The sequence below is a fragment of the Podarcis pityusensis genome, assembly GCF_964106645.2.
Source record: "Podarcis pityusensis genome assembly, chromosome: 11".
NCBI classification, from domain to species: Eukaryota; Metazoa; Chordata; class Lepidosauria; order Squamata; family Lacertidae; genus Podarcis; species Podarcis pityusensis.
In genome coordinates this window covers 35,422,556-35,444,635 of record NC_138036.1, presented here as the reverse complement: position 1 = coordinate 35,444,635, position 22,080 = coordinate 35,422,556, and the positions used below count along the sequence as shown (strand labels likewise).

At 44.5% G+C, this 22,080-nt stretch overlaps 1 long non-coding RNA gene across 2 annotated transcripts in view; it reads right to left on the bottom strand.

Annotated features, from left to right (window-relative positions):
• The window catches only part of LOC308458357, a 489,707-nt gene that overhangs the window by 111,449 nt on the left and 356,178 nt on the right, over window positions 1-22,080 (bottom strand). The gene's annotated exons all lie outside the window — the stretch shown is intronic.

Genomic DNA, 22,080 nt, shown 5'->3' with positions numbered 1-22,080 from the left:
ATAGTTCTTTAAACATTTTTGCTAAAGCCAAATAATTTCGTTCCAACATTTTTCTAACATTCATCAATTTTATAAAACAGTCCTAATAATAAAAAAGAAATAAAAAAAAACAATCCAATCTTCATCCAGCGTCTCTTCCTCCTGGTCCCAGGTTTTGTCAGTCCTTTTTATCTCATCAATCTAGCGCATTAACCTGGTAATCTTATATCCGAGGCCCTTAAGTCCCTTCCATGTCCCTTCCGCGGCTCTTCTTCATATTTATAACTGTATTTTCCTTTGTCTCCTGCTCCTTTCACTCGTGGGAACTCCATCTTAGCAATGTTTTTGACCCTTCTCGACAAATCAGCCCCTATTCCATAGTCCACACTAAACTCCATGTGGTATTTAAGAACATGTTTCAAAGTCTCTCCAAAATTAAGAGCCCCCACAACCCCAAACATCTCACGGCCCATTGCCAGACTTGAAAAGTCCAAACATCCTTGCATAGGGGGGTCTATCCAACCCCCCATTTCCAAACCAAACCAAACTTTATCTTTCCAAATCTGGCTTTTTCCAAGTTCATTTGTCAAATCCAAGAGCTCATGTTCCTGCTGGGCCACAGCTCCCTCCATCTCTGGCGCCCAAGATTCAGCAACATCCTCTTCCCTCATCTGTTCTGTCAGGGCACACTCCTGATTTAATTCCTGAGAGGGCTCCATATAATTTCCCACTGCCTGTTCAAAATTTTTGATTGCATCAGTCATCAAGTCCGTCTTCTCATGTAGCTGTTCCAGTAGGGCACTTGTTTTACAGAGAGCACACAGCAGAGCTTCTGAATACATTGTCCTGCAAGGTCAGAAGTCTATTCCCAAAATCGTAATCTGTAACAGCTGCAAGCTCTCCGATTCAGAATTAGTTACAGTTTCACAGGCTCCCTCTAGGGGGAAAACTTCTATTTGTTCTTTTCTTTTAAAGACAAATCTAACAACAAAGTTTCCTTTTTCAGATATTTTGTCAATATTTGTTCCTTTAAAATGCGAAGGGGAACAATGGAATCACTATGTTTCTCTTCTTTTAGCTATCTGTCAAAAAAGTTTGTCTCTGGTCAATGAGCTTCAAAAAACGTCAGTCCTGACACCCCGCTCCAGGATCAAGACGGTGGAAAGTTACTTTACTTTACACTCACTTCTGCAGGTTTAAACAGTCCAGAAAAAATCCCCCCTCTTCTCCTGCTTCCGAAGGGGGTTCAGCAATCTTAAATGATGAAAGTTAAACTTTTACAAGCGATTTTCTGAGCTCTAGTTTGCCATGTCTTTGCTTTAATCTATCTACAAAGAAACGGAAGGCTGACTTCCTGTTTAGACCTTCCCGTTTCAGTGCCAAATTGAAATAAACTTTTAAGTCCAATTTTCCTTTCTGCACACAAGTCCTTATTTAGAGTCCAATTGTCCGAAATTTAAGTACTCACGGGTGATTGTTTTAGAAGCCAAACTGTCCCAGGAAAAAGGCAGTGCTCTCCGGCAACGGCTGTGCGGCTTCGCTCCACAGAAGGAGCAGTTGACTCTCAGCACCGCGCCACTTCCCCCTCTTCGCTCCGGAGCCCGTTAGTGGGTTCCTTTGCGGGTTGGGGGGGCGCTAAAGGTGCCCGCCGAGTCCCATGGTCACAGGCTTCATCCGCCTGTGATTTTTGAAAGGGTCCCCGCTTCGCCATAGCGGGAAAGACCCGTTTCCCGTGGAGCTGGTCCCTCCAGATCAGAGGGAATCCGCCATTACCGATGGCACCACCCCGGAAGTCGCCACATGTCACAATAAACCATAGTTAATGGTTGATAACTAATGGTTTACTGTGTGAGCATACAAATATCTCCTCCTGATTTGCCCCCCCCCTTGCATGACTGGGTCTGTAATGAAGCACTTCTGGCCCTGCCGTGTTTTCTTCCAGTTAGACCAGTTTTATAACTGGTCTAACTGGAAGAAAATATGGCAGGGCCAGAAGAAGTGCTGCATTGCACGATGTGACAGAGGGAGAGTCATGCTCCAGCTACAGCCTCCTCCTTACAGCCACTTTGAATTCCTTGTAGGAAAGGTCAGAAACAAAAGTAAAAATAAAATAAATCAGAAATAGCTCACCAGTGGAGTGACACCACAACAATAACCCCCTGGCAGTGTTGATGCTGCCATTTCCTGGGGACAGACAAGGCAGTGGCAAGCTCAGGTCTGTGCAGGCCCATTGGTGGGAGCATCAGATTGGCTCTGCCAATGTTTTTGCACAGCTCTGACTTGGCTTTCCTTTCCCCTCTCCCTGTAACCTGCAGCAAATCTGCTGCCATGAGGCCAGCTGGACAAGCCACTCCTGAAATCAATTAATGAAAGCTCTCAGACCTCAAGTGTTGCTACATTCATCTTAGAAATGTCCCCTGCATCAACGTTCCCATATAGGGGGTGGGGCTGAGCTCCCATTGTTTGGTCCCACCTCCTGCGAACCTAGCAGTTTGAAAGCACATCAAAGTGCAAGTAGATAAATAGGTACCGCTCTGGCGGGAAGGTAAACGACATTTCCGTGCGCTGCTCTGGTTTCGCCAGAAGCGGCTTAGTCATGCTGGCCACATGACCCGGAAAAACTGCGGACAAACGTCGGCTCCCTCGGCTAGTAAAGCAAGATGAGCGCTGCAACCCCAGAGTCGTCCGCGACTGGACTTAACTGTCAGGGGTCCTTTACCTTTACCTTTAGCCAATGCTACTCCGACTTAGAGTAGAGCGATTGAAGTCAATGGACGTGACAAACTTAGGTTTATTTATTTCCTTTCCAAATGATACACCATAGCTCTATACGGGCCTGCTGCTCATGGGTAAAGGGTATACATGAGTAGAGTGTGTATGGATCAGTGCCTTAAGGATGGGATGCCCATGGAAATCCCACTAACAGCAAGATAGCACAATAGCCCTCTCCCATTGTTTCATACTTCTTCTGAACCTGGAGGTAGCATATAGTAGCCATCGATAGCCTTTTCGTCCAAGGGTATTTCCACCCTTCAAAAGAGGAAATTACTTTTTATCATATGCATTTCTTGCGTGTCGAGGTCCCCAGGTCCACCCCAATAACTCACACATCACACAGAATTTTTTGTTTAAGATTTTTGGCATAATTTTGGCCACAACTTTATTAAAATACAAATTTGTGAGTGGTTGCTTAGGCATTGGTTGCGACTATCTGCCCCCACCATGGGGGACAGACTGACATTTCGCACAATGCGAAAGTCAGAATAGGGGAATACACTTGGGGGTAACGCGGAGCAGGGAACCTGCCCTCACCCCAAATGCAACCAGGAGCTCATTGCTATGGCCCGAGCCCCCTTGACAGAGTGGACAAGCAATAGTTAGCCCCAAAGTCCTTTAACGGAATCCCTTGCAGCAGCAGCATTAGAGGGGCAGGCACAGCCAATCCATGCCCCTCAACCAACCAAACCATAAACCAATGCCTAACCGCAAACCTTACAAGTTGTGACGATTTGCTTCGCAGTAGGCAAAAACCAAATGGCCCCACCCAATCAGCCAGATGGACAAAATTCCTACCAGGCCCCCGCTCCAAAGCAGACGACCCCATGACAGGCATAGCAAGGTCAAAGCGAACAGCCCTATTCTAGGGAGGGAGTGACGGGCAATCCGATGCACGGGCGAAAAGAGGAAGCCCTAGCCTCGTGCAAGGAGTTTTAGTATTTCTGGCTGTCAATCAATAAATGGCAACATTAACTTCTTCCCAACAACAAGGGAAGCCCCAATCGCATCAGTGGCCAACGATCAATTAGCCCGCCCCCCAACTTTGGAGTGTCCTGGCGGCCCCCACCGCAACACGTGCTCTCCATGAAGGAGAACACGCTTTATCAACAACTATTCAGGCTGTGACTACAATAGCTTTTATGAACATTTCGACACCACACTCAGGGCCCACTTGCCTGTCATATGTGAGCAATTTTGTCCATTAATTTTGGGGTCTGTATGGAAGTCAAATTATGGTAATGTTTCTGAATGTAATAATGGCTTCTACCTGCTGCCTAGAGGAGCACTACCAGGCATTATAGAATACTTGTATTTCTGTAAAGTACCTTTGAAGTGGAAACATTTACTGCACAGAACGTTTTGGTAAAGCGTGTTCTCATTAAAGAGAGAGCACGTGTTGCGGATGGGGCCAGACAAAACATCCTCAGTTGCCAGCCAGGCTGTTGCAAGGGAATTGAATTGATTGGTGACTGTTGTTACTGGGGTAAATTTGATGTTGCCAAGTAAGGGGTGGAGTCAGAGGTTATTTATACTGGGTCCACAGCTTGTTCCTTTCTCTTTCGCTGTGGACACCGGATCACATGGAGCACTTGGACTGTCTGGAGGACAGTGATGCAATCTTCTCATTGTCTGGTTACATTTCTTTATTTCCCCCTTCTTTTAATCCTCTCTAGTCCCTTAAATAATTTAATTCCCTCTTTTTCCTGTTTGATTTCCCACCCCACCCCTTACCCTGTCCTGTGAGAAGATTCTCCCTGTATCTGTGGCTTGCCTTTCCAATAGGGAGAGAGCCCCATTAGGGGCTTTCTTTCGCAAAAAGGTTTCCCCTATTTCTCCTGTTGTAAATTGTGGGGCTAGTCAGGGCTGTTCCCAGCTTAGCTGGAATCACTTTCGTTTAGTATCCCCGAAGGTTGGCTTTATTTTGAGTGTGTGCAGCGCTGTTGGCCAAATTTTAATCTAGCCTTGGACAGGAGCACTATTTTGAGTTCCTTTAATATTGCTATGAGACTCAGATTCTCAAGAGCAGAAGCAGGGAGGCCTAGTCGGCCTGCACACAACTTCCAAGCCTAAGTCTGCTACAGGTACCAGTTAATTGTTAAGTCTCTGACACGTGATTCATTCTCTCTATGTATCTGCTTGCAGGCCCAGTTGCTGCTAAGGTATATCTGAGGCAGACAGAGGGTGCCAGAGGCTCTCTGTGCCTCCAGTGACTATGAGCCCGCTGTATATGCTCTTGAACTATGCTGTTTCTGAACAAGTTTATTTTCTCCAAGTTTGTTTTGCCCTGATAGTGGTGACTGCCATTTTAGAGACGAGCCATTGTGGCTTAGTGGCTAAAGTGTAGGACTAGGACCTGGGAGACAGGGTTCATATCCCCCTCTTAGTCATTGTTGTAAAAAACCAAAACAAACTGCTCCTTTTGGGCTATTCTGTTGCTGGGTAGTTCGGCCCATTTGTGATAAAAGAATTTTGGGTTTCTTGAAGGGGTGCTTCCCTCTAAAAGGGCAAGCAGGGGTACCTGGACAAGCTGTGGGCTACCTCAACTCTGCTATTTCACTGGAAATATTTATGCCTGGCCTAGCAGGTGATCCTAGGGCTTTGCCCTAGAATTCGATGGCCTGGAAGCGTTTCCGGCCTGAATAGTGTCCCCATGTGGTCCATGAAGCATTGGTTTCACTGGGTCAGTGCATAGTGCCGGTAATGCCTAGGTTGCAGGATTGGTCCCTGTATGGGACAGCTGCATGCTCCCCCATTCCTCTACCTGGACACTTAGGTCCTTTTGGTGGTTACCTCACTGCGAGGGATGTAACGGGCGCCACGTTTGCAATATGCAAGCGGGAGAAAGCACCTTTGCGTGCCCGCATTGCAGTTTGCTCTGTGCGTTGCAGGGCACGGTGCTGCACGGGCTGCAATTGCATTGCATTGCGTGAGAGATTTGCAGTTGCATTGCATGGAGGGTGTGTGCATTGCATAGAGGGTGTGTGTGCATTGCACGGAGTGTGTAGTTGCATTGTACGAAGTGTGTTGTTGCATTGCACGGAGTGTGTGTGCATTGCATGGAGGGTGTAGTTGCATTGCACAGAGTGTGTTTTTTGCATTGCACGGAGTGTGTGTGCATTACACGGAGTGTGTAGTTGCATTGAACGGAGGGTGTGTGCAGTGCACGGAGTGTGTAGTTGCATTGCATGGAGTGTAGTTGCATTGCATGGAGTGTAGTTGCATTGCATGGAGTGTAGTTGCATTGCATGGAGTGTGTGTGCATTGCACAGAGTGTCTAGTTGCATTGAACGGAGTGTGTAGTTGCATTGCATGGAGTGTAGTTGCATTGCATGGAGTGTGTGTGCATTGCACGGAGTGTCTAGTTGCATTGAACGGAGTGTGTAGTTGCATTGCACAGAGTGTGGTTTTTGCATTGCACGGAGTGTATAGTTGCATTGCATGGAGTGTGTGTGCACTGCATGGAGTGTGTTTTTGCATTACACAGAGTGTGTGTCTGAAAAGGAAGCTGGCTCGGCGGCAGCTTTGTCGGGACTTCTTTAGGGGTTCTGGCCAGCGTCGGCCCTGTAAATTTACATATCATGATGGCAGCACAAGATGCCCCCTGCCCAAGCGGGGGGCTGGAAGCTGGCAAGCAATAGCTCAATACCTTTTGCCCATATTCCCATTTTATTTAGGGATCCAGTTGGATATCATTGCTAAAACATACCACTTGCCTATGGAGAAGCTATCTGCCTTGAAGGAAGTTATTTTGTAATACTTCCTCTGTAGCAAGTGATGCTTCATCAGATCCGATCTTGCTGGGTCACTTAATTAATCATGCAATGGTTGCAATTCCGAAATGAATGCAATAGTCGTTCGCCATGGCAGGATACCTTGAACCCGCACAGGGATTTTCAGGTTCATGCTGCTGCTGCTGGATCTTTGCCCTTTGGTTGTTATTTCAAGGGCTGCTGGTGTGCAAAGCCATGGCCTCAAGCCCAGTGTGGTGAGGCAATCATGTGACCTAACTTTCTTGAGTTTTCCCCATTGTAGTAGCAGTTCACATGTGGCCCGAGGAGTCCAGTGACCATCGGATCTGCTTTTGGCCTGATAACCAGGTAGTGGTGAGCGTCTTGGCAAAACAGTCCTCACGCTCCAGCAGAGTCTCCGCCCCTCCGCTCACGTTTTCGAGCTGCGCCGTTTAAGGTTTAATATTGTGCTTTCTGCTCCTGATTACGGGATCCTCTAATGATGTCGCTGACACTCTATCCCATTTTCAGATGGAGCGCTTCAGATCCTGGGCTCCAGACACTCAGCTACTGCCAGAATTTTCCAGACCACCTGTGGCATTTTGACAACAATTAGTAATTACAGAGAGCAGCAGCTTCCATTTCCCCTGCTGCTTTTAGCTCTTATGGGAAGGCCTGGATGGATTTCTTAGACTTAAGCTGGCAGTCCTCGGCTATTCAGATGAACTGGCCCCCATCCTCTGAGCAGATCCTGCAGTATTTGGTCCACCTGCTGCAGATTGGGCATGCGGTTATAACTATTAGAATTCAGTCCGCTGCAATGTCTGTTATACTGAAGCTTTATTTTTCAGAGACCCTTGTATAAAGTTTGTAGTGCGCAGGGCCTTGGAAGGTTGGAATAGGCTCCAACCTCATAGGACAGTGGGCAGGAAGTCTGTCAATTTTTACCTATGCAGTAGCTGCAACAAGTTAAAACTTGTCTGCTGGTTGAAGATCAAGGCGAGACTCCTTTCAGTATTCCATTGCCTTTTGGTGCACTGAGGGTTGGGGAAATGGTTGTTGGTGCCAGCACGGGGCTGAGAGTCTGGAGGCTTATTGCTTCAGGACTTTTCCTTATCCGCTTTGGAGCTGGTCATTAGAGTTGGGAACTCTAAAACAGACTTAGTGGGCAGGAGTGCCACAATCTGGCTTCCCGACACAGGTGAGGAGGGCCCTTGCCCAGTTATGGATAACAGAATATTTGGCTTTTCATTCCCCTGGGGGCTGGCCCGCTCCTAGTGCATGAAAATGGGTTCCCGTTAGCCAAGCATCAATGTGCTTACCTCGTGCACCAGTTATTACGGCCTGCGGCTTGCTTACCGCTGAACACGCCTCATTCCTTCCGAATAGGTGCTGCTGCAAAGGCTGCACACTGGGGGCCTGTCAGTAGACAGGATTTTGAATACGGGTCATTGGAAGTCTGACGCTGACAAGGGTTATATCAGGAAGTGTCACAATGATGTCTGTGCTGATGCTTGTCTGTTATTTCCTTTTTTCATAGGAGCAGCTGTGCACATTTGGGCCACAGCACTGTACACTGGGCTGGCAAGCGCGCTGACGAGTCTGGACTGGGGCGCCATCTCAGTCTTCCTGCCCATGTGAACATATACTGGCTGTCCAGATGGGGAATGCTTTGGGAAGAGATCCTTCCTTTGGTGCGGTCGAGTGTGACCTGTGCAGATCCTCCCGCAGTGCTGGTGGTACAGCTGGGCGAGAATGATTTGCTGTCTTCCCTTAGTTTTACAGGGAGTAGCTGCATTTCTTGCCCCCTCCACTGTTGCCCCCTCTACTTTGAGGTCTTATAAAAAGGCCTGGGCAGATTTTTTATTATTTAATGGACAGACGGTTGAGGAGGTTACTGCCCCCCATTCTTCCTCTCAGGTGCTCAAGTATTTGGCACATCTATTCCAGATGCGCCGGGCGGCCAGGACGCTGCGACTTCATTCGGCAGCGATTTCCTTTTTTAGCAGGGCATTTTTTAACAAGGATCCGTGTGGGAAGCTTGTGGTGCGCAGAGCTGTGGAAGGTTGGGGGCGTCTCACTCCCTCTAAGCCTATTCCTAGACGGCCTATTACATTAGAGTTGCTGGCGCAGATGCATACTAAATTGCGTAGCATCTGTTGGTCTAAATTCGAGGCCCGTTTGTTTTCTGCAGCTTTCTCATTGGCTTTCTTTGGGGCCCTGAGAGTAGGAGAGGTGGTCCTTGAGCCAAAGCGGGATGGAGGTTCCAGGGGCTTGTTGTTGCAGGACGTGAGTATGTCTCCGTCTGACTTGCAAATTAATATCAGAAACTCAAAGACGGATCAGCTGGGTAGGGGAGCCGTTATCAGGCTCCCGGCGTCTGGGGAAGGTGGCCCTTGTCCGGTAAAGGACCTTAAGCGGTACCTGGCCTTGCGACCAGTGGGTGAAGGGCCCCTGTTTATTCACGAAGATGGGCACCCATTAGTACGGCATCAATTCACTAAGGTGATGCGTAAAGCCATTGTAGCGTGTGGGCTTGAGGCTTCGGAGTTCGCTCCTCACTCCTTCCGGATTGGTGCTGCAACTACAGCCGCCCATTGGGGTTTATCCGTGAAGAGGATAAAGGACTTGGGTCGATGGAGATCGGATGCTTTCAAAACGTATGTGAGGAAATAATGTGGCTGTGTACTTACATTTCTGTTTTAACCCTAGGTCCGGGCACTATCCGTATCTGGATGTGGGCCACAGTATTGTGCATTGGGCCGCTGACAGAGCTCGTCAGTCTGGATTGGGAGATGGCCTGGGCCTTCCGCAGCATGTGCAGGTGTCCTGGATCTCCAGAAGGGGGATGCGTTGGAGGGAATTCTTGCCACTCATGAAAAGGCGTGTCCTCCTGCTTGGCCCACCTTCAGCGATTGTGGTGCAGCTTGGGGAGAATGATATGGTTTCTTTTCCTTGCTATACGCTGCGTACTGTTATTTTACAGGACCTAAGGGAGTTGGCGGCTATGGTGCCTAATACGAAATTGATTTGGTCACAGTTGCTTCAGCGCCGCATTTGGTGGGGCAGTCCTTGCCCAGCATCCACTGAGAAAGTTAGGAAGCGGATTAATTCCGCGGTGGGCAAGTTGGTGGTGAGCTTGGGCGGATGCGTGATTCCTCACCCTCGTATTTCGTTTAAGGAGGAAGTATTATACAGGGCTGATGGGGTTCATCTTTCCACGTCTGGGAATGATGTATGGTTGGATGCAGTGGTGTCCAAGTTGAGGGTGTGGTTTGCTTTGTGAGTGGTTGGCGGCGAGCATAAGGGCTCGGGTGGCGGTTAGGCATTGGTTAAATTGGTTGGTGGAGGGGTATGGATTGGCTGTGCCTACCCCTCCAATGCTGCTGCGGAATGGGAATTCCGTTAAACGAATTCTGGGGCTTACCATCCCCTTGTCCAAACCCCTGGAATCGGGTGCGGGCCGTGTAAGACCCCAAGGCGCAGGCAGGGAGGAACTGAAGGGTCTGTAACGCAGCCCCAGTTGCCCTGCTTGTTCCTCCACACTGACTTACGCTGGAATCCGGGAGTCAGTGCTATCCCCCAAGGCGGGGGGGATAGCTAGTCATAACCAATGCCTACGCAACCACTCACAATTTTGTATGATAATAAAAGTTGTGGCCAAAATTATGCCAAAAACCTTAAACAAAAATTATGTGTGATGTGTGAGTTATTGGGGTAGGGATGATTTGGGGGACCTCAGCACGCAAAGCGTGTTCTCATTAAAGAGAGAGCACGTGTTGCGGATGGGGCCAGACAAAACATCCTCAGTTGCCAGCCAGGCTGTTGCAAGGGAATTGAATTGATTGGTGACTGTTGTTACTGGGGTAAATTTGATGTTGCCAAGTAAGGGGTGGAGTCAGAGGTTATTTATACTGGGTCCACAGCTTGTTCCTTTCTCTTTCGCTGTGGACACCGGATCACCCGCCCGCCCTCCCTTGTTTGGGCTTCGCTCTGACCTTGCTATTGCCTGTCATGGGGTCGTCCGCCTTGGTGCGGGGGCCTAGTAGGAATTTTTCCTTTTGGCTGATTAGTGTGTGCCAATTGGGTTTTGCCTACTACGTAGCAAATCGTCACAACTTGTAAGGTTGGCGGTTAGGCATTGGTTAAATTGGTTGGTGGAGGGGTATGGATTGGCTGTGCCTACCCCTCCAATGCTGCTGCGGAATGGGAATTCCGTTAAAGGAATTCTGGGGCTTACCATCCCCTTGTCCAAACCCCTGGAATCGGGTGCGGGCCGTGTAAGACCCCAAGGCGCAGGCAGGGAGGAACTGAAGGGTCTGTAACGCAGCCCCAGTTGCCCTGCTTGTTCCTCCACACTGACTTACGCTGGAATCCGGGAGTCAGTGCTATCCCCCAAGGCGGGGGGGATAGCTAGTCATAACCAATGCCTACGCAACCACTCACAATTTTGTATGATAATAAAAGTTGTGGCCAAAATTATGCCAAAAACCTTAAACAAAAATTATGTGTGATGTGTGAGTTATTGGGGTAGGGATGATTTGGGGGACCTCAGCACGCAAGAACAGGTGGTACATGAGGTATGAAAGTGAAACGCCATTTTCAAAATCAAAAATAACTATATATATATATATATATATATATATATATATATATATATATTTAAGGGTCAGGGTGACTGTATTCTCCCCATCCCTCTAAAACCAGCACATAGGTTGCCTTGTCTTCAATGGGAAAAGGGGGAAATTTGCCTCTCCCACTGTCAAAGCTTCACAAAGCTCAACATTCTACAAAACATTGGTCATAGTGGACCAGGAAAGGAATAAATCTGTTCATAAATGGTTGCATTGGAGGAAACACTTCAAGGAATACTCAGCAATAAAAAAGAAATCAGAATGGCCATAGTTTCTTACATGAGACTTTCTGCAGTCATGGCTGGTTGGCTCACCCACCTCTTTCATAGATAAGAGCAAAGCAGTTGTAATGGCAGCTATCATTGTAATGGCAGAAGATAAGTAACAGGCCCAGATCCTTTGCTGGCTTAAGGGTGCACCTAGACATGATGTGAGGGATCTATGATTATGGATCTCCTGTTGTTCAATCATCAACATCCACAAAGAGAAGGAGCTCTATGAAGGGGTGTGTGATTGGCTGTATCTGTGGGCCCCACCATCTGCTACTGCACTGAGAGCCTAGGCCAACAACAAGTGTGCATATTCTAATTCATAGGTGTCTCTGGGACATTAAGATGGTGAGCAGGTGGCATTTCTGAAGGTACATTCTTTCACCTTTGGTGGACGTGCCCAAGGATTAAGGCTTTCTGGGAGATGATCTATAATGAATTGAAAAAAGTATTTAAATATACTTCTTGAAGAAACCAGAGGCCTTTCTCCTGGGCATAGTCGGCCAACTGGTGTCAAAGAAGGATAGAACTTTTTTTATGTATGCCACAACAGCAGCAAGAATACTCATTGCAAAGTATTGGAAGACACAAGATCTACCCACTCTGGAAGAATGGCAGATGAAGGTGATGGACTATATGGAACTGGCAGAAATGACTGGCAGAATCCGGGACCAGGGAGAAGAGTCGGTGGAAGAAGATTGGAAGAAATTTAAAGACTATTTACAGAAATACTGCAAAATTAATGAATGTTAGAATGATGTTGGATGGAAATTAAGTGGTTTTTAGCTGCAATACTATAAGGGAATATGAAAAATGGATTATTAACAGGTAAAAATTTAATGTTACAATATGATTAGGATAGACAAAGAGGGGAAGGATTTGCTGAACCAACAAACCGAACTGGAATACAAAAAAGGGAGGCATGAGGAGGTCCGGGAAACAAGCTAATGAAAAATAAGTAATGGAAAGATTGAGTTGTTTTTAACTATTTTTATTTTTTGTGTTTTTCTTTTTTCTATTTTTATTTTGTAATATCTTGAAAATCTTAATAAATATCTTATATATCTAAAAAAAGAGTAGGTGGCATTTCACCAGCACTCTGCTCTGCAGTGTGTCCAGCTTCCCTATAAGAAAAGGAAAATAAAAGTTTGCTAGAAGAAGAAGAAGAAGAAGAAGAAGAAGAAGAAGAAGAAGAAGGGAATATCTGGGGTGCACCACAGATGACTTGGGGATCAGACCCCCTGGCCATCCCCTAGCAATGCATCTACTGCCAATTGTTCAAAAGTAAACATCACCAGATTCCATGTATGATATGGTGAGCAATGCTCTACATCAGGAATAGTAAACTTGTGGCCCTCCTAATATTGGACTTCGCCACCCTGAGCCCGGCTTCGGCTGGCGAGGGCGGGATATAAATAAAATTTATTATTATTATTATTCAACTCCCAGCAGCCCCAGCCAGCATGGCCAACAGTCAGGGAATGAGCAGAGATGGAGTCCAATAGAATCAGGGAGGCACTGGCTCCCCATCCCTTCTCTATTTGGTGCCTTTATGTTCATGTATATACAAATAGTTTCCTGCTTCTCAGATTTAATATCTAGAGACCTTGGAGAGAGTTGACACCGGGTAGTTCAACATTTTAATACAACATTCCTAAAAGACAAAATGGGAACAGTGATTTGGGTGCACATTAACTGCTACTGAGAAAAATAGGGGTCATTCCAGCAGCTGAAATACATTTTATAATTCTATAGAAAAATAAGATTTGAACATTTTCACCATAATCTTAATTAGAAGATCCTTATATACTCCGAAAGACTTGAAGAAAAAGGCATTCTTGAACTCACTACGGATTCTGCTCCTGAACTCTCTTCATCAAGGATCACAAATAAAAACACTAAATCTTATCTCTCAAAGGAAGAAAGGTAACATCAATGGCACACAGACTTATTTGCAGCCAATCTGATCCACAAGGAACAGTAGGGAAGATCAATAAAGTGAACCCTGAAGATGCAACCTTTCAGGTCTCAAAGTCTGGCAGCTCTTTGTTGGTCCAATAAAAGGTATTGCTTTAATCTCCTGTACTTTGTCCACTAAGGAAAAATTAAAAGTTCAAGGCTCAAGTCCAAGCTACGAGCACCACGTTTCTCATATATTTTGTTCGAGCCCCAATAAAGTCATCCTCTTCTTTCTCTCCTTCACAGAGCATAATTTTGTAAAGGACTTTTCAGTGTTAACCATTTCATCTCACTTCCAAAGCCAAACAGTGTGTGTCAGTGCACTCACATTTTATAACAAACAGCCCATTCTGCTTCTAGTCCTATATCATGACAGCAAGTGGCTCTGGAAGAGAACAAAAGTGGGAGCAAAAGATGCATTTGGATAGATCAATAGGATTGCATAAGTACAGGAAGACAGTTACTGGTGAACTTGGAGAGGGGAGGGGTTAACTTTTTATGTTTCACACTTAATTTTGACCCTGCTTTTTTATTTGATTGTGTCATTTTTTTGTCATAATGAATCTGACTTGCTCAATTAAAATTTTAGCTGGTGTGGACCTAACTTTCATATATAGAGCTGGACCAGGAGAACCCCCTCCACACTCGCTAGAAAGGTTTGTGGTGTGCCAGGCAAGGGGTTTGTGCCATGCCTGAAGACCTGCGTTGTTACCATAGCAAAGGAAGGGAAAACACATAGATGCTGGTGAAGATGAATGAAAGATGAATGAAACTCAAGGAATTTCACGGATAAAGAAGAAAATAGAATTATGTATTTAGTCAAAGACCCCAGGTCACTATGGTGTATACACACACACACACACACAGTGCTTTTTTTCTTTAAAAAAATGTTTAGGGGTACTCTCATTTTGATTCAAGAAAATCACAATTTTATCGTTCAAATCTGGAAAAATAAATACAGTAAATGGACAAAAGTACAAAGATTCACAAAATATTTTGGGGAAGGAACACCCCTGTGTCCCCCCAGAAAAAAGCAGTGTGTGTGTGTATGTCACACACACACAACAATAATAATAATAATATATCTAACTTTAACAACTTTGGAGAACAGTAAGCCTGCAATGCTATTCGGCTATGTTAGGCTGACCTGCACACGTCTATATAAAATTTGTGCTAGTGCTGGTAGCAGGTTTTTAATTGCTTTAAAAAATTGGGTCTGGTAGACCCAATTGGAGTTGCACAACTCAAAATGATCATTTTGTTATTGTTGTATATACTTCAACAATCCCTAAGTTTGAGAGTCAATAACACAGATGTTGTAAAGGTTGTTGTAAACAACCCAATTGAAGAAGATAACAGTGGTTGCCCAGACCTCATTGCAAAGGGGCCCCCATAACATTTTGAGCTTCAGGGCCCCCAAAATGTAGGTCTGCCACTGCTACTCCCTCTTTTTCTCCCTTGCAAAAGAGCAAGGAGGAGATACATAGTTGTCATTTGGGTGAGAAGCTGTGCATTGGAGAGAAGGTGGTTTCCAGGGGTGAGGGAAATATTGTGGACTGGGAAGCTGAGGAAGAAGGAGCACATTGTGGTCAACTGAGACGTGTGAGTGAGTGAGGAGACTTGGTCATAGAGAGAGATATTGGGGCAGGGAAACTGAGATGGGGAGCAGGGATTGGCAAGCAGAGAGAGCTGAGCGGCAGCCCCCAGCATACATGTATATACTGAAAGCACTGGAATGCTAATAGTTGCTTCTTCACTGAAGGTGAGTGTAGGGTTGTCCCCTGGCTTTGTCATGATGGCTTCAATCGAGCAGTGCACAGACCATTGTGCTAAATCTGGAAGCGTGCTACAATCTTTTTGTTTGTAAGAGTATATTGGTTTCCAGCTGCCTGCTTACTTTCAATTATTACCACGTAGGCGTCTTTCTGAACTTGAATCTAGCCCTGTTGTTTATTCCACTCTGAATCATGATGTTTTGCCCCTAATCTAAGTGTCACTTTGTAGAACATTTGCTCGTCATTGTGCTGACCACTTCTGTCAGTCTGCATTTTCCAGTAATTAGTGCACTTCTGCTTCTGAAGATAGAGATGAAGTGTGAAATCAATTTAGATGGCCTTGGACGTGGTGTTGATGGGCATTTATTCATAAACAGGTAAGATATTCAACATGATTAACAGGGGTTGCTGAAGGGAGATTTGCAGTGAAGGTTTCTCAAAGGAAACGTGCTAGAGCTCAAGTCTAGGAGTCCCAAAAGTAACGCGTTCCGGTACTTCCGGGTTCGGCGCGGTCCATAACCCGAAAACAGTCAACCTGCAGCATTCACAACCCGAGGTATGACTGTAAAAGGAAAGTCATTCCATTTGCCCAGTGACTTGGCTATATACAGCCTATTAATTTTCACCCGCTTTTGTACTGTTGCCTTTCCCACTGCCACTGTTTTCTGGGGGTTCTTTTTGTTCTAAAGGTTTCACCACTTTGCTACTTCTAACTGTGCTTAACTTGTTTCTTTTCAGCTGCTTCGGTTTGCTGGCAAGAAAAGTGAGGTACAAATTCTACAAATAAATCAAGGTAAGGAAAGAGAAAGAAGGAAATCCAGTGAACTGCTGGGTTTAGTTCTAGAAGCATGGCATACAATAAATAGATTCAGAACTAGAAATAACTAGGAAAACATATTGGTTTCCTTATGTTGCTGTTTAACAGTGAGAGCCGTCCCTAAACATCCCATCCCTTCCCTCATAACACATTCACACTCTTTTTCCGTAGTAGTCAATACCATTTGCTTTAAGCCACCTGTTCCCAAGGTATAAAATACTGGATCATTGGTTTAAAGAATAACACGCTCAGGAAAATATATCTTCAGGTACTGGATAGGCTAATGCTGGGAAAATACGAGGCAGTGCCTTTGCTTCATTTTTATCTGCAGAGCACACATTATAAGTTTGTCAACTGATTTCTGATGGATATCCTACTATAAATGCTTCGCGGCAGGAGTTATTGTTTGGGTTTCTTTGAAGAAACTTACACTCTAAAGGAGCGATATTGTAAGTAAATGTTGGTGTCAAAAATTACAAAACATGAAATTTCTGAAGACTGGATTCTTTTAATCTTTTCCACTGGAAAGATTGTTTCATTGAGGACTTTCAACTGATACCGTATCACCAAGTAGGGGTGTATATGTGTGTGTGTGTGTGTGTGTGTGTGTGTGTGTGTGCTGCTGCTAGAACAATGCTGCAAACAATATAATCCCTCTCTGGCAACATGCCATAAATAGCCTACAGCCAGTTGAGAATAGGGATGCTTGAGGAATTAGTTCTTTCTGAATTCTGATACACACTGCCCACATAAGCATACACTGAAGAAATATGTAGTTATCTGTATTGTATTTCACATTTTTTTCCTGAATGTTTCAATGTAACCCCCCCAAATTTCCACAACAGATATAAACACATATGTTTTAGAATAAGTTTAGAAATTCATTCTTTTAAGATAAATTATGCTTAGAAATGTGTATTTTATGAGAAAATAGTACTGTTTAAATATTAATTTTCATACAGATTTTTTTTCCAAAAAAAAAAAGAAATTGTAAATTAATATGAGTGAATGTATGAACACATGCCAAACTGATGCAGACTGGAAACAGGCTGATCTGTCCATTCCTAATTCTGGATAAATGATTATTTTGATGCTAGTTTTGGCATTGTATGTAAAAATGGACCTAAAGGGATCAAAGGTTGATATGTCCCTCTTTCAACGTCAAGAACGTAGGAAATTGTTTTATACCAGGCCAGACTATTGGTCCATTAATAATAACAACAGATGGATTATTGGTCTGACCTGGTATAAGACAGTTTCCAATATTCTGATGGTTGAAAGAAAGACAACGCAACACAACCATCTTCTTCTTCTTCTTCTTCTTCTTCTTCTTCTTCTTCTTCTTCTTCTTCTTCACATCTAGCCCAGTATTGTCTAGCCTAACTAGCTGTAACCTTTCATGCTCTCATGCAGAGGTCTTCACCATAGTCTGCTATCTGATCTTTTGCAACTGGATCTTTTGAACCTTCTACTTCCTGCATGGAAGCCATATATCACATTCCCTCCCATACCAGCTTCCACCTCTCTCTATCTCACTTTCTGCCATGATTGGGAGGAAGAGTTCAAGAGTTCAAACCTTCCCCGATACTATGATCCCAATGAAGCTATTTCTATTAGGATGGCCTATATGGTCTCCATTCTCACAACAACCTTTGAGGTATGCTGGCTGAGAGAAGATTTTGTAGCCAAAAAAGAACTGAAGCCCAGTTATTCCCATGCTAATTCCAACTCTCTAACCAGTACACTGGCTAGTTAATTACTGGTGGCTGATTTAGAGTTGATTGATTCCATGGCATCTCTTTTATAAAGGGGGGGGGGGGGTATAATCTGCTTCTAACTGTACTTAAAGAAATGCCATGGTGCACCTATAGCAGCAAAACCAGATGTCTTCACCTCCCCTACCTGCAATAAAACATGTCTCTCCTGTATCGGTCTCTACAGCAGGCACTGTAATTCTCCAATAGTTTGACTTTATCCCTGATGGCACACTCTTACATTGCCTCCCAAAAGAGGAGGATGCCAACAAACTGGAACCTGGGGTCAGCTCATTAAGCTGAATAATAGAAGATTCAGGCCAGAGAAGAAACCTCTTCACACAGATGCACAAACTATAGAATCTGGTGCCACAAGTTGTGGTGAGGACCACCAACTTACTCAAAGGAGATAAGACGAATTCACAGAGGATGATGCGATCAGTAGTCACGATGGCTATATAATACCTCCAGGCTGAGAGGCCTCTGAATAAAAATTGCTTGGGAATAACAGCAGGAGAGGACAATTGCTCTCATGTACTGCTTGCAGGCTTCCCATAGGCAGCTGGTTAGCTTCTGTGTGGAAAAGGATGCTCAAGTACATAGGTCTTTGGTCTGATCCAGCAGGGTTTTTATTATGTTCTTACTTTGAAATATGGGAGTTGTGAACCGGCAATCTAAATCCTATTGGAAAAAAGTCAGAGTTAAGAAGAGACATTTTAACAGCAAAGATAATCAAAGTATAAAGGGGGAAAGGCGATTAAAAGCAATAACAGAAGTTACAATTGTCAGGCAAACATTTAGACGGGGAAGACTCACCGCTGAGATAAATGCTAGACAGAGACTCAGGCAGATGGACTTAGATTAGCTACACGGGGACAATTCATTCTTGAATTGTACAGTCCTATATTACTTCCTAATCAATATACTGCCAAAAAGCAGCAAACCTACTGACTACAAGATAGGAGAAATGTGATCTATAAAATAAGACTCTCTTCTAAAAGCTCTGATGGCACTATTCAGAAAATATCCACAGATGATTCAAACTAACTTTCATTAATGTCCGAAAGTTAAGGCTTAGAGAAGAAGGTGAAGCACTGTCAACTGCGGAAACAACAATCTGAACTCCAGCAGTGAAAATTGTGAAACGAAGATTCGAGCACATGTTCAGTATTAGCATTCTCAGGTAAATGTTGACCATAGACCATTGTGAGGAGTGGCTTGCACAGTGGGACACACATGCAACAATAGCTTCCTGGCCTAGATGCCACTGGTATTTACTTACGGGTTGGGCTTGGGCAGATGTGCCGAAGGAGCCTGCCTGGTGACCCCTCCAGTGCACCCCACAGCCCTGACTTCACTGCCCCCTTACCTTTCCCTCTGCGAGTGACAGGAGGCTATCACTGCAACTTTGCCTTGAAATTTCCTAGTCTGTATCCAACGAGGAGAGACGTTCTTCTTCTGCAAGAGGGCTGGCTGCTCCCATCCCCTTCCTGCTTCAGACACTTGCATCTACCCAAAATCTGCTTCTCAGGGAATAACCCTTCTCAGGGTTCTTCCCACAGAGCTTGGAATTTCCTACCACAATATGTGGCATGGGGAGCTTTAACTGGTGGGGATGGGGTGGTCAGCAGAAATTGAAATGGAAGGAAAATCTGTCAGAACATAAGAAGATCCTTGCTGGATCAGAAGATCCTTGCTAAATCTGACCAAGCATGAGTCTTTCTAGTCTAAAATCTTGTTTCCCAGAGCGGACAGATGGTTGCATCCATGCTCAAAAGCAGCATATAGAGGCAGTTGCCCCCACCAACTGGTATTCAGAGATATACTGAATAGGAAAGTTCCTTTTAGCAATCATGGGAATTAGCCATTAGTAGATCTATCCTCCATGAATTTGTCTGCTTTCCTTTTCAAGTCATTGAACACAGTAGCCATTCCCTCTTGTGGCAGTGAATTCCATCAGTTGATTATGGTAATTTCTTTTGTATGTTCTGAATCTCCTTTTCATCATTTACATTAGGCAGCTCACAAGTATTGGGAGACTATTATTGTTCCTTTTACAGCTTTATTGACTCTGCTTGTTAACCAAGCTGGCTTCCTCTTTAATATGGGTGTGCTTTTACTAATCTGTACATTCCTGCATTATAGTGTTTTTGAGGAGCTGCAAAGTTTCATGAAGGGATTTAACCATTATGTTTGCTCCATGTTTTACAGTGAACTGATCTAATTTGCATTTCACAGACTGTTGCACGAACTGGAACACAGTTATCCTTCTGTTTTCACACTTCTCCAAATTTTGCAATACATTTCTCTGCTCAAAAAACTTACCAAAATACATAGAAAATGCTTTAAGCTACAGTGTGTACAAAAATGCCTATTATAGCATAAAATACACTTTTAGCACTATGTATGGTTTTATTGCTTTATTGATATTTTATGGTATCTTTGCATTCCAGACTTCATCACAAAAATGTGTATTTTGTGATAAATATTGTAATTTTTTAAAATAGCAAATTGATATGGAAACATGATGACTTATGAATGAAGACATGCAAAATTGACATAGACTGATCCACCAGCCCCTAGATTTCATCTCACGGATTCTCCTTTTCATTTTCCTCTTAACATACCCCCTCATTTATTAGAAACTTCCTATTTTGAAATAAGATACAACTATATACTTTTGGGTGAAACGGTCCACATAGGAATATGTTGAGTAAGATGACACTAAAATAATCTCTGTTCCTATGACTTTAAAACTTACATCTAACAGTAGTCCTGGGTGAAAGCACTTAGGATTAAGTCAAGGGTCACCTCCACTCTAGTCAGCTCCATGACCAACAATGCTAAGACACCATAATTTATTTTGTAGCTAGAAAAGTATGTTGTATTTTCGCTACCCAAATATGCATTTGCCCAGTCAATGCATGGTTAATGCCATCCATTATTAAATCTTCTCCTCCACCTCAAGGCTGATCATTAGAGTTTTGTCTGGGGTGAGGGGGCAAAGCACACCCTTGTTGTTGTTGTTTAGTCGTTTAGTCGTGTCCAACTCTTCGTGACCCCATGGACCAGAGCACGCCAGGCACTCCTGTCTTCCACTGCCTCCCGCAGCTTGGTCAAACTCATGCTGGTAGCTTCGAGAACACTGTCAAACCATCTCGTCTTCTGTCATCCCCTTCTCCTTGTGCCCTCAATCTTTCCCAACATCAGGGTTTTTCCCAGGGAGTCTTCTCTTCTCATGAGGTGGCCAAAGTATTGGAGCCTCAGTTTCAGGATCTGTCCTTCCAGTGATCACTCAGGGCTGATTTCCTTCAGAATGGATAGGTTTGATCTTCTTGCAGTCCATGGGACTTTCAAAAGTCTCCTCCAGCACCATAATTCAAAAGCATCAATTCTTTGGTGATCAGCCTTCTTTATGGTCCAGTTCTCACTTCCATACATCACTACTGGGAAAACCATAGCTTTAACTTTACGGACCTTTGTCAGCAAGGTGATGTCTCTGCTTTTTAAGATGCTGTCTAGGTTCGTCATTGCTTTCTCCCAAGAAGCAGGGGTCTTTTAGTTTTGTGACTGCTGGCACCATCTGCAGTGATCATGGAACCCAAGAAAGTAAAATCTCTCACTGCCTCCATTTCTTCCCCTTCTATTTGCTAGGAGGTGATGGGACCAGTGGCCATGATCTTAGTTTTTTTAATGTTGAGCTTCAAACCATATTTTGCGCTCTCCTCTTTCACCCTCATTAAAAGGTTCTTTAATTCCTCCACACTTTCTGCCATCAAGGTTGTGTCATCTGCATATCTGAGGTTCTTGATATTTCTTCTGGCAATCTAAATTCCGGCTTGGGATTCATCAAGTCCAGCCTTTCGCATGATGAATTCTGCATATAAATTTAAGCAGGGAGACAATATACAGAAGTAGATGTATTTCTGGAACTCTCTAGCTTTCTCCATAATCCAGTGTATGTTTGCAATTTGGTCTCTGGTTCCTCTGCCTCTTTTAAATCCAGCTTGCACTTCTGGGAGTTCTCAGTCCACATACTGCTTAAGCCTGCCTTGTAGAATTTTAACCATAACCTTGCTAGCGTGTGAAATGAGCGCAATTGTGCGTTGAGGGTTTGTTGCACTTAAGATTTCCAACTTATTGATGTCTATGGTCTCTCTAGCACACTGAGCAATACCTCTCCATATTCACCCTTTTCTGTAGACTATATATACAGGGAAACAGCGTAAAAGACATTCTGCCATCTGAGGTGGGCAGACTACCCTGCCACTACCTCTTTCTCCTCCAGCAACAGCTCCTTCAATTGGTGAAGTAAATGCCACTATGAGGAAGGGTTCTTCCTCAGAGCAAGGTATTATGGGAGAAGTTAGGGACGGGACAGGTAGTC